Source organism: Choloepus didactylus, chromosome 5 (assembly GCF_015220235.1).
Source record: "Choloepus didactylus isolate mChoDid1 chromosome 5, mChoDid1.pri, whole genome shotgun sequence".
Taxonomy (NCBI): domain Eukaryota; kingdom Metazoa; phylum Chordata; class Mammalia; order Pilosa; family Megalonychidae; genus Choloepus; species Choloepus didactylus.
This window is the reverse complement of record NC_051311.1, coordinates 45,698,953-45,718,136: the sequence shown is the minus strand read 5'-3', so window position 1 is coordinate 45,718,136 and position 19,184 is coordinate 45,698,953. Positions and strand designations below refer to the sequence as shown.

The 19,184-nt window shown below is 37.3% G+C and overlaps 1 pseudogene; it reads left to right on the top strand.

Annotated features, from left to right (window-relative positions):
- The first annotated feature begins 1,715 nt into the window (after positions 1 to 1,715).
- LOC119535256 lies at positions 1,716 to 3,150 on the top strand (annotated as a pseudogene).
- Positions 3,151 to 19,184: the final 16,034 nt, after the last annotated feature.

Genomic DNA, 19,184 nt, shown 5'->3' with positions numbered 1-19,184 from the left:
ATTTCTTATGTTTTGGATATCAGGTATAGTGCTTATTACAGATATCAAGGATTGAACAATTATCAGAGTTGGTTTATTCCCTAATTTTCATCCTAGGCTATAGCCTTTCTTATTCTCTTCATTCATGGATGTTCTATCTTGGGAAAAAAGTAGAAAGAGAGGTCTTTATAGGTAGTTCATGGGGAATTACGCCTGCACTTGTTTTCACTGCGTCCATAAGTACCAACCATACCTACCTTCCAAATGCTTGCAAGCATATGGGAACACACATATATTTCTATATATTGACTAAATTGAAAGTGGCCTAGGTGTGGGGTCAAGGGCCCTGGCCTCCCACCCCACCCCCTCCCAACACCCCCACCCCTCACCCTGGGCCTTATGCTCCAGCGTTTGTACAGTTTAGGGGTAGTGAACAAACCTTTATGGTGCTTTTGGATACCGGCACCAGATCCAAAGTAGCGTTTGATAATGGCATTGCATTAGCATGGCAGCCCAGAGGTCTGAAGACATTGAAAGTCGTTAAGCCTAATCACTGTTGGTAATCAACTTTCAGGAGACTCAGCTGAGGTTTCTTTGTAACCAAATCTAATGAGACTCTGCCGAACTATATAAGGCACATCTCTTCCTTTTGTTTGCGTGGATCACTGACTTCCTTTCCCAACTGGCCATCATTGGGAAGAATCCTTCTGTAAATAAGTCCCTATTCAAATTCATGGGGAACTTTTTGCCTGTTGTGTTCTTTGATCTTAGGGTAGGGCCGGCCTGGAGTGCTTAAACTTCCTCCTAGCCGGATAAGGAAGCATGTGTTCTATTGCTAACACCTCCTGCTACTCGTGGGTTAATACCGCAACCGAGGTTGAATAGGAGGTGACTAAAACCCAATGGCAAGCCCACTGGCTACAAAGTGTACAAATAGATATTATGTGGGGGCTCTGCAGCTGCTTCCTTGGAGTAGGCTGATGGATGTAACCATTAATCCAGACAGGCCTGCTCACCCTGCTTGGAGTAATGGTATGCATAGGTGATGCCCCCTAATGTGCTGCAACCACTGGCATCACCACTTTAAGAACCATGGGCTGGCAGGCCCAACCTGCCTCTACTTTCATGTCCAAGGTGGGAGGTGAGCTTGTGTTGTGGAACATAATGTAGAGGAGTAGGCTAGGACTGGTCAAGAGGTACAGGGCTGGACTGCTCCAGAAGTCACAGGCACACATTCAGCTGCAAACTCCAGCCCTCACCTACCCCCGCCTCCTCTTCTATTGTGTGAAGATGTTTCCATTTACTTCCATTCCAAAACCCACAGGAGACATTAGGTCTAACGAAAAGCCTAATCAGATATTAAATCCAGAAACCAGGAACAAGCAGCCCCAGATTCTTATCAGGGCAGGAAACTCTCAGTTTCCCCTGGGTCATATAAATACCCCTACTCTTGGCAGCACAGATTTGTCTCTCCTCTCTGATGCAAAGTGGGGCATGAGGAGCTGCCATCCACCAACACCGACCTAAGCAGTCAGCCTTCCCAGAAGATTGGCCATGATGGCCTCCCTGGGAGATTGACCATGATGGGATCTCTTCCTTTGTTCTTTTGGACCTTTTGTGCTCTGAAAGGAATAAATCAGTCATTTGCTGAAAGTTACTGTTGTGCCTGAGACTATGTTCCCAAACGCATGATATAGCAACTCACTCCATGCTATGCCTGCAACATGGTGCCCTAGATGCTAGTAAATCTCCTGAATCCAGCCAAGCCCATCTCCTTTGCTGGCTGCATAACACAGGTTTTCTCTTCGTGATTTTTGCTCACACAGTATGCATTCTACTGGTCATGATGCCCTATGATCAATATGTGGCCATCTGCCACCTGCTCCTATATTCTACCACCATAAGCTGAAGAGTCCCAGTTTGAAACTGTTATGGACACTGGAAGAGCCATGGTCTTTTAATCCAATCTTTTTGGGTGGAACCTTTTGACTGAGTATCTCCATAGAAATGTAACTCACCCAACTGTGGGCAGGCTTTGATTAAATTATTTCCATGGAGATGTGACCCCCACCCAGATCACTGGAGTCCTTTAAGAGAGCTCATGGAAACAAGCTGCTCAGAGAAGTTCAGAGAAACATTTTGGAGCAAAGCTAAAATATGTAATCCAGAGTTTGCCCCCGGGAGAAGCTAAGAGCCAACATAGACTGGTGTTCTTGTAGACACTGGGAGATACAGACAGAAGGACATTTGGAGATGCTAAACTAAGAATGAAGCCCAGAGTTTGCCCCAGAGAAGCTAAGAAAGGACTCCTAGATGCTTAGAAAGAAACACCCCAGGAGAACCAAGTAGAGAACTGAGAGATGCTAGGAGAGACAGAAGGTCAGAGACATTTCTGAAAAAGCCTTTTGAAATGCAACCTGGGAATAAAGGATCAGCAGATGCCAGCCACATGCCTTTCCAGCTGACAAACGTGTTCCAGATGCTATTGGCCTTTCTTTAGTGAAAGTATCCTCTTGTTGATGTCTTAATTTGGACAATTTTATGGACTTACAACTGTACATTTGTAACCTAATAAATCCCCTTTATAAAAGCCAATCCATTTCTAGTATTTTGCCTAATGGCAGCATTAGCAAACTGGAACATACCCTGACAGTGACTTCCTGGGTGTGTGAGTTCCTCCTGGCCCTGGTCCATGTGAGCCTCATCCTGAGGCTGCCCTTCTGTGGGCCCCATGAAATCAACCACTTCTTCTGTCTGTCCTCAAGCTGGCCTGTTCTGACACTAGATGCAACTGACTCGTCATCTTTGCAGCCTGTGTTTTTCTTAGTGGAGCCTCTCTGCTTGGTGCTGTTCTCCTACACCTGCATCCTAGTTGCCATCCTGAGGATGCACTCCAGAGACGAACACAGAAAAGCCTTCTCCACCTGCTCCTCCTACCTCTGTGTGGTTGGGCTCTTCTTTGGCAGCGCTATTGTCACGTATATGACCCCCAAGTCCCACCATCCTGAGGAGCAGAAGATCCTTTTCTTATTTTACAGCCTTCTCAACCCTATGCTGAACCCCCTGATCTATAGTCTGAGGAATGAAGAGGTGAAGGGCACCATGAGGACAGCAGTGTGCAAGGATAGTCATTCCCAGTTGGTGGGACATTTGAATCATCAGCCTAAATAGCTTCTGAGAGCCTTGGAGCTGATTAGGGACTGATTACTGCCAGAAAATTTCCCTAGTTTCTTCTTTTCTGTATGTTAATGACCAAGGTCAAGCCTTCTCGCTTCCTTTGCAGAAAAAAATTGTTAGCTTTGTGCATTCAGTGACTTTGTATCAGATATGATTTAGAATTTATGAATTACTTTTTCTTTCTTTTTTGCTCATTGAATTGAGAATCTGTGAAATTACAATTTATTTTAATTGAATTTTCTGTGTTCCAAAAGTTGAATACATTCTCTCTAGCTATGAAAACTCACTAACCACATATGTCACCAGATGTGGAAGGAAAAAGAAACTGCAGCTAAGTGAAATGATCCCCCAAACCCAATGGTACACTCATCCATTTTCTGACAACTGCACTTGCCCTGTTAAAGAATAACTCAGGGGTAGTTAGTTAGCTGTGCTGCATGCTGCTGAGAAATTTTGCATGGAAATACTGATTCATATTTCTAGTTAACTAATTCACTGAGAAAAGGAACAAAGTTAAAACAAGAAACCTATGAGGGGAAAGTGAAGAAGAAAAAACAAGACAGTATGGCAAAAGTGAATATTGCTTACAAATTTGAGGGTACACCAGGTAAATGATAGCTAACAAAGGGGAAAAACTGGACATTCTGATCATGGGTATCAAAGAAGACAATTTGGGTTGTTGATGGATTCTCCAGGAAACTCTGAGTGCTTAGCTGTGAAATATATATATGTACATGTGTGTATGTATATGCATGCTTATGTCACGCAGTCTATTTCTATATGATGTTTTCCTGTGTATTTTTTTCAGCATTTCTACCTTAGTTAAGCCATATGTGCATCATTTTCCTCATTAGGAAGTAAGATTTTTTTACCAAATAGTTTAACTATCTGACTGGCTATTCAGTCTTGGTGGTGGATCAATTTTTGCTGATTAAATCTAGCTTACAAATCCAGTGGTCAGGATGAGCCCCATACATATAAATTGTTTTCCAGGGAATTACCTATAAAACCCACACCTGCCCTGAGATGAAGATGACCATTTGCTTCCAGAGCCTTCCTCAACTTGACAATAAGAGTGAACATAAGTCTTGAGGATTTCCAAGAAGATGGCAGAATAGAGAGTTGCAGAGCTCACTCCTCCTCCAAAAACAACTGATGAACATGCAGATACTGTCTGAAACAACTCTTTTTGTGCCCCAGAGACTGGAGGAATGCTGCACAGCATCCAAGGAAGAGAGGGACAAAGAGACTGAAACTGTGTAACTGTGGTGAAAAACTGTGAATAACATGCTCCACCAAGGCTCCTGGTGCCCATCCCCCACACTCAAGGCAATCAGCTTCAGTTCAGCCTGGTCCCTGACTGATGAGCTGCTATAAACTGGGAGAGCCATGGAAGCCCTCCTCCCCAAAAACAGAAGGGTCATGGCTCAGACCTGATGCAGATACTGGCTGGCAAATTTAGACCTATAGGTCCCACTGCTTTAGCCCATCCTGGACAGGCACTAACCACACCATTGGTTCAACCCACATCAGAGGCAGAGTCAAAAAAGGGCTAAAAATACCCTGGCTTCTTAGGGCTGAGGAGAGTAGGCTGCAGAAGAGGGCTATCTTTTCAGCAGGAAAATGTACACTTGGGGAGCTGAAATAAAGGCTTTTTGCAATTTTTCCTGACCCTTTCCCCAGGACCCTTTGGAATTGGTCTGTGCCTCCAATGTGGGTCTCTGACCCTATTTTGTCTGGGAAATACTGATGAATCAAGAGTCTTAACACAAATGAACAACAAATTCCTAGACAAGAGGGGAAACCAACCTTTAGAATAATCTCATCAAAATAATCAGATGCCCAGATATAGGCAAAAAATGACAAACCATACTAAGAAATAGGAAGATATGGCTCAGTCAAAAGAGCAAATTAAAAAGCTGGAAGAGATATGAATTTGGAACTAATCAAAGATGTTCTAACAAATCTCCCAAACCAATTCAAGGAGATAAAGGAAAATATGACTAAAGACATAAAGGATATTAGGAAAACACTGAGTGAACATAAAGCTGAATTTGAGAGTATGCAAATAAAAATAATAGAACTTATGGGAATAAAGGCACAGTAAATTGGATTAACGTATGCTAGAGGAATTCAACAGCAGATTTGAACAGACAGAAGAAAGAATCAGTTACCTAGAAGACAGGACATCTGAAATCAAACAGACAAAAGAACAGATAGAGAAAAGAATGGAAAAAAATGTGCAGGGTATCAAGGTCTTGAAGTACAGCAAAAAGCATGCAAACATATATGTAATGGGTGTCCCAGCAGAAGAGAGAGGAAAAGTAGTAGAAAGAATATTTGAGGAAACAATGGCCAAAAGCTTCCCAACTGTTATGAAAGACATAAATACACATTTCCAAGGAGTGCATCATACTCTAAACTGACTAAATCCAAATAGACCTACTCTAAGACCCATACTAATCAGACTGTCAAAAGACAAAGATAAAGAGAGAATTCTGAAAGCAACAAGAGCAAAGTTTTCCATCAAATACAGGGGAACTTAAAAAGACTGAGTGCCAATTTCTCATCAGAAACCAGGTGAGAAGGCAGTCGTATGATATACTTAAGACACAAAAAGAGAAAAACTGCCAGCCAAGAATATTTTATCTTGCAAAACTGTCCTTCAATAACAAGGAGAGTTTAAAATTTTTAGAGATAAACAGAAGCTGACAGAGTTCATTAATAAGAGACCTACACTACAATATATACTAAAGGGAATTCTGCATGCTAAAAGGAAAGGCAGGAGAGAGAAGATTGAAGAGTGTAGAAATGAGGATTATCAGTAATGGTAACTAAAAGGGTAAAAAGAGAGGCAAAAACAAGATATGCCATATAAAAGCCAAAAGATAAAATGGTTGATGTAAGTACTGCCTTTATAGTGATAATGTTGCATGTTAATGGATTAAATTTCCCAATCAAAAGACACAGATTGGCAGAATGGAATATATATATACACACACACACATATGATCCATCTATATGCTATCTACAAGAGACTGACCTTAGACCTAAGGATACAAATAAGTTGAAAGTGAAAGTCTGGAAAAAGACTTTTCATGAAACAGTAAACAAAAAAGAGCTGGTGTAGCTGTGCTAATATTGGATAAAATAGACTTTAAATGCAAAAGTGCTATATGAGACAAAGAGGGACATTATATACCAAAAAAAGAGACAATACACCAAGAAAAAAATAACAATCATAAACATTTATACAACTAACCAGGGTGCCCCAAAATATACAAGGAAAACACTGGAAAAACTGAAGAGAGCAAGAGGTGTCTCTTCAATAATAGTTGAAGACTTCAGTATACAATTCTTATCAATAGATAGACTGTGTATACAGAGGATCAATAAGAAAACAAAGAACTTGAATAATATGATAATTGAACTAGACTAACAAATATAAACAGAATGGTGCACTCCAAATCAGCAGAACATACATTCTTCTTAAGTGTCCAAGATCATTTTCAAGGATAGAACACATGTTGGGTCACAAAACAGGTTTCAATATATTTAAAAAGATGGAATTTACAAAGCACTTTCTCTGATCATAATGGAATGAAGCTGGAAATCAGTAAGAGATGGAAAACTGCAAAATTCACAAACACTCATAAACAATCAATGGGTCAAAGAAGAAATTGCAAGAGAAATCAGTAAATATTTTGAGATGAGTGTAAATGAGAACAAAACATATCAAAATTTATGGGATGTAGCAAAGACATGGCTCATAGGGAAATTTACAGCTCTAAACACCTATACTAAAAAGGAAGAAAGCTAAAATCAAAGACCTAACTTGAACACCTGGAGAAACTAGAGAAAGAACAACAAAGTAATCCCAAAATGTGCAGAAGGAAAGAAATAACAAGAATAGGGTGGAAGTAAATTGAGAGCAAAAACACAATATAGAGAATCAACAAAACCCAAAGTTGATTCTTTGAGAAGTTCAATAAAGTTGACAAACCCTTAGCTAGATTGATGAAGGTAAAAATAGAGATGATGCAAATAAAATCAGAAATGAGAGTGGGGTCATTACCACTGACCCTATAAAAATAAAAACAATCATAAGAGGATACTATGAACAACTGTATGCCAAGAAATTAGTCAACATAAATGAAATTAACAATTTCCTAGAAACACACGAACAACTTACACAGACTCAAGAAAAAGTAAAAGACTTCAACAAACCGATAACAAATAAGGAGAGTGAATCAAACATCAAAACCACCCAACAAATAAAAGCCCAGGACCAGACAGCTTCACAGGTGAATTCTACGAATCATTCTAAGAAGAATTAATACTAAACCTGCTCAAACTCTTCCAAATAATTGAAGAGGAGGGAACACTAACTAACTCATTTTATGAAGCCAACATCACCCTAATACTAAAGCCAGATAAAAATACTACAAAAAAGAATATTACAGACCAATTTCCCTAATGAATATAGATGGAAAAATACTCAACAAAATACTGGTAAATCAAATCCAACAGCACATTAAAAGAATTATACACCAAGACCAAGTGGGTTTTATTACAGGTATAAAAGGGTGGTTCAACAAAAGAAAATCAATTAATGTAATACACCACATTAACAATTCAAAGGGAGAAGTCATATGATAATCTCGATCGATGCAGAAACGCATTTGACAAAATCCAGCATCCTTTCCTGATAAAAACATATCAAAAGGGAGGAATCGAGGGAAACTTCTACATGATAAAGGGCATATATGAAAAACTCACAGCTAACATTGTACTCAACAGTGAGAGACTGAAAGCATTCCCTCTAAGATTAGGAACAAGAAAGGATGCCCACTGTCACCAGTGTCATTCAGCATTGTGCTAGAAGTTCTTAGCAAAATCGATTAGGCAAGAAAAAGAAACAAAAGTCATCCAAATTGGAAAGGAAGAAGTAAATTTTTCAATATTTGCAGATGACATGATCCTATATTTAGAAATTCCTGAAATATCCACAACAAAGCTACTAGAACTAATAAAAAAGTTCAGCACATTGGTGGGATACAGGATCAACACACAAAAAATCAGTAGTCTTTCTATATAGTAGGAATGAGCAAACTGAGGAGGAAATCAGGAAAAAAAATCCATATATAATACCAAATTTAAAGAACTCATCTAGGGATAAATTTAACAAAGGATATAAAAGGCCTTTATTCAGAAAACTGAAAAACATTGCTAAATGAAATCAAAGAATTCATTTAATAATTCATTTAATTAATAATAAATGGAAGGACATTCCTTGTTCATGGATTGGAAAGCTAAATGTCATTAAGATGTAAACTCTACCAAAATTGATCTACAGATTCAATGCAATACCAATCAAATTCCAACAACCTACTTTCCAGGAATGGAGGAGCCAATTAACAAATTTATTTGGAAAGGTAAGGGGCCTTGAATAGACAAAAAAAAATTTAAAAAGAATGAAGTTAAAGGACCCACATTTCCTGATTTTAAAGCATATTACAAAGCTACAGTGGTCAAAACAGCTGGTGCTGGCATAAAAATAGATGTATTGATCAATGGAACCGAATTGAGGGTTCAGAAATAGACCCTCAGATCAATGGAGAATTGATTTTTAAAAAGGCTCCTAAGTCCACTCAACTAGGAAAGATAGTCTCTTCAAAAAATGGTGCTGAGACATCTCGGTGGGTGATCTTGCTGCCCTCCCCCCTACTTGGGACCTGACCCCCAGGGGTGTAAATCTCCCTGACAATGCAGGATATGACTCCTAGGGATGAATCTGGACCTGGCATCATGGGATTGAGAACATCTTCTTGACCAAAAGGGAGAATGTGAAATGGAACGAAATAAAGCTTCAGTGGCTGGGAGACTTTGAGTGGAGTTGAGAGGTCACTCTGGTGGACATTCTTACGCACTATATAAATAACACTTTTTAGGTTTTAATATATTGGAATAGCTAGAAATAAATACCTGAAACTACCAAACTCCAACCCAGTAGCCTTGACTCTTGAAGACGATTGTGTAACAATGTGGCTTACAATGGGTGACAGTGTGATTGTGAAAACCCTGTGGATCGCAGTCCCTTTATCCAGCGTATGGATGGATGAGTGGAAAAATGGGGAAAAACCTAAATGAGAAAAGGGTGGGAAGGGGAGGTGATTTGGGTGTTCTTTTTTTATTTTTATTTTTTATTCTGATTCTGATTCTTTCTGGTGCAAGGAAAATGTTCAAAAATAGATTGGGGTGATGAATGCACAACTATAGTATGGCACTGTGAACAGCTGATTGTACACCATGGATGATTGTATGGTATGTGACTATATCTCAATAAAACTGAATTTTAAAAAGAAATGGTGCTGAAAAAACTGGATATTCATATCAAAAAGAATGAAAGAGGACCTTATACAAAAATTAACTCAACATGGATCAAAGACCTAACTATAACAGCCAGGACCATAAAACCCCTAGAAGAAAATGTAGGGAAGCATCTTCAAGATCTAGTGATAGATGATGGTTTCTTACACCTTCACCCAAAGCGCAAGCAACAAAAGAAAAAATAGATAAATGGGACCTCCTCAAGAGTGAATACTATGTGCTTCAAAGGAATTTGTTATAAGGGTAAAATGGCAGCCTATTCAATGGAAGAAAATATTTGGAAACCACATATCTGATAAAGGCTTGATATCAAGAATATATGAAGAAATCCTACAACTCAACAATCGAAAGACAAACAACCCAATTAATAAATGGGCAAAAGACTTGAATAGACATTTTTCCAAAAAAAGGAAATACAAATGGCTAAAAAGCACATGAAAAGGTGCTCAATATCACTAGCTATTAGGGAAATAAAATCAAAACCACAATGAGATATCATTTCACACCTACTAGAATGACCACTGTTAAACAAACAGGAAGGAAACTAAACGTGTTGGAGAGGATATGGCAAAATAGGAACACATTCACTGCTGGTGGAAATGTAAAATGGTACAGTCACTGTGAATGGTACAACCACAGTTTGGAGGTTCTTCTTCAGAAGGTAAATATAGAACTCCATATGATCCGGCAGTCCCACGACTAAGTATATACTCAGAAGTACTGGAAGCAAGGACGCAACCGATATTTGCACACCAATGTTCGTAGCAGCATTATTCACAATTGCCAAAAGATGGAAATAACCCAAGTGTCCATCAACTAATTAGTATAACCAAAACATGGTATTTATATTTGTGTGTGTGTGTGTATATACACATATATATGTATACAATAGAATATTAGTCAGCTATAAGAAGAAATGAATGCATGCAACAACATGGATGAAACTGGAGGTCATTATGTTGAGTGAAATAAGCCAGGCACAAAAGGAAAAATATTGTATGATCTCACTAAAATAAACTAAACATTATGAGCAAACTCATGGAGTTACTATCTAGCATATAGGTTCCCAAAAGATAGAGGATAGAGAATGGTGAACTGATACTTAATTTGTACAGAATTTTTAGTAAAGTTGATTGTAAATGTTTGAAAATGGATAGAGCTGATGGTAACACATATTGTGAATGTAATTAACAGTGCTGAACTGTACATGTGATTGTGGTTGAAAGGGGAAGTTTAGGATCATCTATGTCACAAGAAGAAAATGCAGAGGATGAAACATGGGGCTGTATAACATAGTAAACCCTGTTGTGGACGGTGAAGGTGGTTTAGTATAAATATAAGAATGTTCTTCCATGAGCTAGGACTATTATAAGGTGTTAATAGGGTGCGGTATGGGAAAAATGCACCTAATATGAATTATGGAGTATAGTTAATAGTAATATCATAATATTCTTCCACCAACTGTAGCAAAGGTACCAGAACAATGCTAAGAGTCAGTAAGAGAGGGATATAAGGGACATGGGATTTTCTTTTTGACAGCATTGAAAATGTTCTAAAATTTATTTTCATGATGAAAGCACAACTCTGTGATTACACCGAGAACCAATGATTGTACACGTTAGATGGATTGTATGGTATGTGAATAAAACTGCTTTAAAAAAATAACAGTGAACACAAGTCTTATTTGGAGGTATAAATGTGTGCTCTTCACTTGGGGCTTAATAAGTACCCAAACCAACTCTCAATGACTTGTATGAGTGGAAATCCCCATGTGGAGTTTACCAAATGTAATAACAAGATGGGTTTTTACAACAATATCTAACATTTTTATTAATCACTTAATGCTCTACACTATACATTGATAGCCATAATAATGGATCACCTCATGGAGTCATCATAAAAAATTAATGTTGAGGTTCCTATTATCACTCTATTCTATATGCACATAACATAAAGTAGCAAAGGCCACAATGTTACCTAGACTATTTGGCTCCCCTGCCCTCTGAACTTAATGATGACAATATAGTCTATCAGTACCCGTATTATCCAATAAAGAACAAGGCAGGACGTGTTAAGTGAAGGAGGGATTCTGCACAGCTTAATGTGTGCCACAGTGATCTGTGCTCTGTGAGGCTTGGGGAACCACAGATCATTCATGGGAGGCTGATTGTCCTCTATAATAGAACTGTGGGCAGAGTCACAAAGGAACATTGGACCCTTAGAGAAATACAGAATATACCTGTTCTGGTTTGCTAATGCTGCCAGAATGCAAAATACCAAAAATGGATTGGCTTTTATAAAGGGGGTTTATTTAGTTACACAATTATAGTCTTAAGGCCATGAAGTGTCCAAGGTAAAGCATCAATAATCAGGTACCTTCAGTGGAGGATGGCCAATGGCATCCAGAAAATCTGTTAGCTCGGAAGGCATGTGGCTGGCATCTGCTCTGGAGTTCTGGTTTCAAAATGGCTTTTTCTCAGGACATTTCCTCTCTAGGCTGCAGCTCCTCAAAGATGTCACTCTTAGTTTCTCTTGGGGCACTTGTCCTCTATTAGCTTCTGCAGAGCAAAAGTCTGCTTTCAAAGACCATCTCCAAAAGGTGTCTCTCAGCTGCAGCTACTCTCTTAGCTCCTGTGCATTCTTCAAAGTGTCCCTCTTGGCTGTGTGCAGCTCGCTACTTCTGTCCGAGCTTATATAGTGCTCTAGTAAACCAATCAAGGCCCACGCTGAATGGGCAGGGCCACATGTCCATGGAAATTATCCAATCAGATTTATCACCTACAGTTGGGTGGGTCACATCTCCATGGAAACACTCAATCAAAGACTTATAATCTAATCAACACCAATATGTTTGCCCACACAAGATTGCATTAAAGAATATGGCTTTTTCTGGGGGGCATAATATATACACAAACTGGTAAAATACTGAAGGTGAGAATGGACCTCAATGAGAATTGACGTTGGCAATTTAGTTCAACTAAGTCCCATAATCAAGACACCCTAGTCTATCTGTTTCTCTCTTTCTCTCTCTTATTCCTGCTTCTCCCCCTCCCTTTCTCTCACTCTCTTGCCCTTTCCCTCTCTCTCTCTCTCTCTCCCTCTCTCTCTCTCTCTCTCTCTCTCTCTCTCTCTCTCTCTCTCTCATTTTGAGAGTTCATTACCTTAAGCACCAATCTAGTATTATCTCATTTAATTCTGAAAACATCCTTTTTTTGGTCACTTTTCAATGCAGATTTTTTTTTCATAAAATTCAGTTTTATTGAAATACATTCACACACCATACAATCATCCATGGCATACAATCCACTGTCCACAGTATGATAACATAGTTATGTGTTCATCACCACAATCTATCTCTGAACATTTTCCTTACATCAGAAAGAACCAGAACAAGAATAAAAAATAAAAGTGAAAAAAGAACACCCAAATCATCCCCCCATCCCACCCCATTTATCCTTTAGTTTTTACCCCATTTTTCTACTCATCCATACACTAGATAAACGGGGTGTGATCCACAAGGTCTTCACAATCACACTGTCACACCTTGTAATCTACATTATTATATAGTTGCCTTCAGGAGTGCAGACTGCTGGGTTGGAGTTTGGTAGTGAAAACATCCTTTTGAGGCAGAAGACAATCATTATCCCACTTCACATATAACAAGTGCCCAGACCAGGATTGAGCTAAGGCAATCAGATGCCTGACCCCATAGTCCTAACCACTTTGTTTCAGCCTCTTTAGTGCAGGTTTGTGGAAAAAGATCAGAGAAACCATGAAGTTGAAACAAAACAAAGATTAAATTAGAATGGGCATTTTTAAGTATTTTATCTAAAAAAAAGACCTTTCAGGTGGCATTTACACATTGCTCTGGGAGTTATCAAATTTCACATCTAACATGGGGAGCTCATGAGGGCAGGAACTGGAATCTGTTCACTGCTTTATCAACAACGCTAGCACGTAGTACTCACTCAACAAGTGCTGGCCAAGTAAATTCATGAACCTTTAAGGATCAGTTGACTACTCAGATGAAATTTTCTGTTAAACTATCTTCTGATTTCTAGATTTGTAAAATCCTTTTACTTGCAGGACATAGGATGGTAAAAAAATCTATATCTAAAAACTATTTAGTACTTACTACACACCAGACACTATGTTAAATGCTTTAGATGCAACCTTCTCAAAGTTCTGAAGTAATTACTAATGGTATCTTCACTTATAGAAGGAAAATTGAGGTTCAGGGAATTAATTAACTTACTCAATGTCACAAAAATATCAAGTAGTGGAATCAGAATGCAAGGCCTGGCAAACTGACTCTAGATTAACCGTGAACCATTCTTTTGAAAATGACCCATCCTCAATGGCTAGTACCATGCCAGTTTCATAGTAGTCACTCAATAAATGTTGACTAAATAAATAAATGAATGATCACTTAGCCCAAACTCCCATCCAAAAAATATGTATCTCTATAAATATGAAACTTAAGATATGGCAGCCATTATTCTCTCAAGTTTAGACATATTGTCCATTAGTCAGTTGTAGTTCCAGATATACTTAGTTTCTACAAAAGTTTACCATAGGGTTGAAGATAATTAATAACACCCCATTAGCCAGTGCTCACAAAAGAATTGTGAACATAATGGAGGAGGCACTTTGTGTTTAATATTTGAAAAAATGAGGGCTCTTTCTATGCATTTCTATCATGTAGAACAGGGATCATTGAGCTTCCAAAAGGAGTGTGCTAAATTACAAAACTAAATTTTGGGATTCCAGGATGCTGCTCATATTAGCAGAGCACCTATGTAGAGAATGTTAACTTTCCTATCTCTTGGAAGAGGATGGAGACTATTAGGGGCTGCAACTACTGAAAATGATAGAGATGGGATGCTGTGGGTAGTAGCCAGTTCACATGCCACTTAAAATTGACCCTAGCAGTGTTTTGGGCATGTTGATTGGGCACTGCCAACCACTGACCCACAGAACTATTGTTTATTCTTTGCTAGGTAGCATAGACCAGTGCTTCTCAGACATTACAGTGCATACTAATGATCTGCGGTGCTCCAAAAAATAAATAAATATTCAGATTCAGCAGGTCTGAATGAATAGGCCCAAGACTTTGTATTTCTAATAGACATCCAGGTCTTGTGATGCTACTGCTCCATGAACCAGGGTACCAGGGTATAGAAGCATTATTAAATCTATGATTCATAAGAGGAAGAGGGAGAAAAGGGAAAAAAAGAGTTAGAAGGTGGTTTCACGGGACTTCATGGCTATGATGTTTTCCCAGTCTGCAGGGAAGTGTCCAATTTCTTTGCCTTCTAAATGAACTTTGAGTAGTACTCAAATTGGTCTGATTTTTATATCTTACTTGTGTTTCTCTGGTTGTTTATTTGTCTTCCATTTTTGAAACCATATTGGGCCAAGAGAAGAGGCAGATCATGGCATAGTCTAGCTCAGTCCTCAGAGTGCCGGCTCACAGGCAGGATATTAAGGTTCCTATCCCAATTCTACTACAAACTCAATGTGAGATGTAAAGAAAAATCACTTAACTCCTTTGGGCATTGGTTACCCCACCTTGTAAAATGAAATGTTGAACTAAAGATTTTTAAGTCACTTCTTGTTCCCTAATTCCATAACTCTCTACTAATTTCCTAGCATGTGGAATTTTTTCTTTCCTGTAAGAGACAAAAACAAAATGGATTATTTTGAAAACAATTGAATACCCTTATTCAGTTATATTCTCAGCCTTGCCAGTAGTAGGAATTCAAAAGTAAGCATCAAACTGATGAATGATTTAAATATGTTGATGATCTAGATACTATCTATGGCATAAAATTTGAAAAACAATAAGGAAGAAATTCCACATAAGAAGAAATAGATTCATTATTCTTCTTGGAAAAGATAAAGAATAGCTTTCATTGATAAAGGTCACAGATCTCTAAACCTGTAATAGTACTGCATAAAAAGGCAAATAGTGACATTAATAGCTTGTATTTATTAAGTGCTCATTCCATATCAAGCACTGTATTATGAGAACACATGCATTAGTAACTCATCTGATTCCCACAGCAATTCTTGAAGTAGGTATCATTATTATATTTTATTTATAGAGGAGAAAATCAAGGCAGAGAGATGTTAAATGTATCTCAGTGGTTACACAGCTAGTTAAGTAGCACAGCAGGACTCCTATCCAGTTATTCCAGAGACGAAAGTCCACACTCATGACTACTAAATTATACTATTTCTCTGTGGCCTGGACTTAGGAAGCCTTTTCTGTCTATAAATTCTAGAAGAAAGAGTCTGAATTTTTTAATGGTCTGAAAATTCATCCTAAGAAAGGGGATAATAATACAGCTAATAAAATTTTCACAAATGTGAAAAATAAAAGGGTAATATAGAAATCCATGAGAAAAAAATGGACAAAAATATATAGATACAGATATACAGACTATCCATACAAGAATAAATGAAAGTCAACTTTAAATATGACAGGGTTTTCATTCTCAATCAGGAAAATCTTTTTTTAATGAAATAACATATTTGACCAATTAATTTAAAAAATGTTCATACTATATATTTTTGGTGAGTATGGGGGTAAAACTAGATACACACTGTTGGTGGAATATAAATTGGCACAAACCTTGAATGAGAGAAGATATTTGAGAATACATACTCAATACTTAAATGTGCATACCGATTCTTAAATCTGTTCTACCGAAATCCTTATATATGTATTGCACAAAGAAATGTGTACAAGGGTTTAAAATCAAAATCTGTTGCAATAAATTCCAAATAATCTAAGGTTTATTAATTTTGGAATTACTAAATTATGATAAATTATCACATACCTACTAAAAAAATAAACAATAATCTATAATGGGCTGCAATGCAAAATGCTCATCAAATAAAATTAAGTGAAAAAGTCTTTAGGAGAATTTAGTTAGGAGGAGAAGAAAAAGTAGATCTCAAGGAAGCCTAGGAAAGTCCAACAGCTGAAATATGTAGGAAAAACTCCTAGCTATAAATGAGTTCATACATGTATGTATGTACGTGGGTGCATGTGTGTGCATGTGTTTGTTTATAAATATTACTATGTAATTTCATGGGGCAATAATCCTGAATATTGCATATTAAGTAATCAACACAAATTGCTGTTACAAAGAGGGGTAAACCATGAGAAACATTTACTTCTGCTTTGTTTGAAAACTTTACAATGAAAGTGTATTTATTTTGGAAGAAAAAATATCATTTTTTCAAGGCATTTCTATTCCCTTTGGAACAGTTCTCACATATTTTAGGGAAAGCCAAAATTAAATTAAGCAAAGATTAAAAGAAGTCCAGAATTTTGTTTCACTACCACAAACTATATCAAAGTGTTTCTTTAAAAATAACCCTTTTATCTATTTATTTTATTATTTGACATTATGCTAAAATGTTTAAGCAAGGTAACCTATGTTATTAATCAAAATATTTGAATGAGAAACCAAATAGCACACAAAATAAATTATAATTCCTGAGACTGCAAGACATTAAAATTGTAGTAAATTGATGCTCTTTACAATGTGAACTTTTCTTGGAGGTTTGTAATTAGTTTTAGAGTCACCAGCACTCCCTCATTCCTTTTACCATCACAATAATGCTAAATAATGTGTTAACACTGCACTAGTTTCCAAGCTGCTAAAACAAACACCATAAATGGGCTGGTTTACAACAGAAATTTATTGGCTCACAGTTTCAAAGGATAAAAGGCTTGTTCCTACCAGTGTCAGTATCTTCTGACCGGCCAGCAATCTCTTTGGGCTTCCTTGGCTTTTCCCTTGGCGTGGCAATGTAGACGTGGCATCTTCTCCTTTCTCTTCCAGGTTCTGTTGACTTCTAGCTTCTGGCTGCTCCCCATGACTTCTCATTTCCATATCCAATATCCTTTGCTTATAGAGACTTCAGCCAAATTAGAGTAAGGCCCACCCTGAATCTGTTAACTAATAACATCTTCAAAGATTCTACTTACAAATGGGTTCACACCACAGGACCAAGGGTTTAGGACCTAAACATGCCTTTTGTAGGGAACATGATTCAATCCCCAACATACCCTAAGAGATGTGCTATTATAGGTTGTGTCAAATTTTCCACAGCAATGCCAGGTGTTAATAACAAGCTGATATACATGGAAATCTTGTATTTTTTGTGTGACTGTTCTGTAAACCCACAAGTTCTCTAATAATGGGAAAAAATATGGAAAACTGTGGGGAGGAGATGGGGTATTTGGGAACTCTGTACCATCTGCATGATTTTTCTGTACACCTACACTGCTATAATCAAAAATTAATTAATTTTTGAAATGATAAGAATGGCAGCTGAAACAAACCAATCCTAAAAATAAGTCTAAAAATTCTGCCTTTGCTTTTTTTTTTTCTTTCAAGGATTCCAAAGGAACTACTGACCTTTTAACTCATAATTACTCAAGAAATACAATTGAGTGTATAGTGCATTCATTCTCCACCAATTACAATTCCATTATGACAACCTGAAGATATATTCACCCATATCCTGGGTGTTTCTCACATCATTATAAGCTGCCCTTTTGCAAGACATCTCTTATGATAATTTACTTTGAGAGAAGGTTAAATGCATCCATTTTATATTGACTTTTGTCTGTGTTATTCTCAAATGAACTTTATGGTCAAAGTTTAGGAATACTTTACTCTAACCATAAAAGTTATAAATGTACTGTGAAATCAAATGCTTGCACAAGCAAATAGCATAAACCTTTAATTTCAACTAATACTGAATGTGTTGTCTGTGTGCTGAGTTCTTTTATATATATTTTTGTGCCATTATTACTATCTTTACATAGTAAACACAGCAAAGATAAAAGTTCAGTTTAACAAAATGTAAATAATTGAGTTATCGATTTTGATGTTTATATACTTAAAGGATTTTCCTAAGTTTTAGGTTGTGTGACATTCCCAAATGTAATACTTACTTACTGTTTTTTTTACTTCTAATTATTAATTTTTTATATCCTCAAATGTCTGTTTATAACCAGCTCCTAATGTGTTGATTATAGAAATGTATTATCTAAAACCAAACAGCTTTTCAGGTTGCTACTTGCTCATGACAGGCAATTTCCTGATTTCCACATGCTGGCAGATAATATAAATATATAAGGGAATAATCAAGTAGGACTTGACTGTTCTCTCTGTGTTGTTTTGCTTTCCACACATTTATATTTGGATACATTTGTACTTCCCTTTCACCACTTTTAGAAGGAACCCACAACTTAATAACCACATCAGCTTGATATGCAATAGAAAACATGTGATTTTGAGGTCATAAATTTCTTAAGTTTTACTTTGTTTGACATCATAAAATTTTGTATTCAATTTCTGGTTGTCTTAGTCCAAACTTTCCATTTTTATATCCTAAAATAATGCTTCTAACAGATGGTCAAATGGGGCTGAATATAGAAAATCATGTCTAAAGCTACTATTTCCTTACAGTTCACAGAATTTTTATCTTTTCACATTTTCTGTAGCTTACCTTGAACATGAAAAGAGAAATAAAGGAGAAAAAGTTATAATGTTATGCATTACCTACTATGGATTTTCATGTGATCAGGAGCATTTTTTGTACCCCTAAAT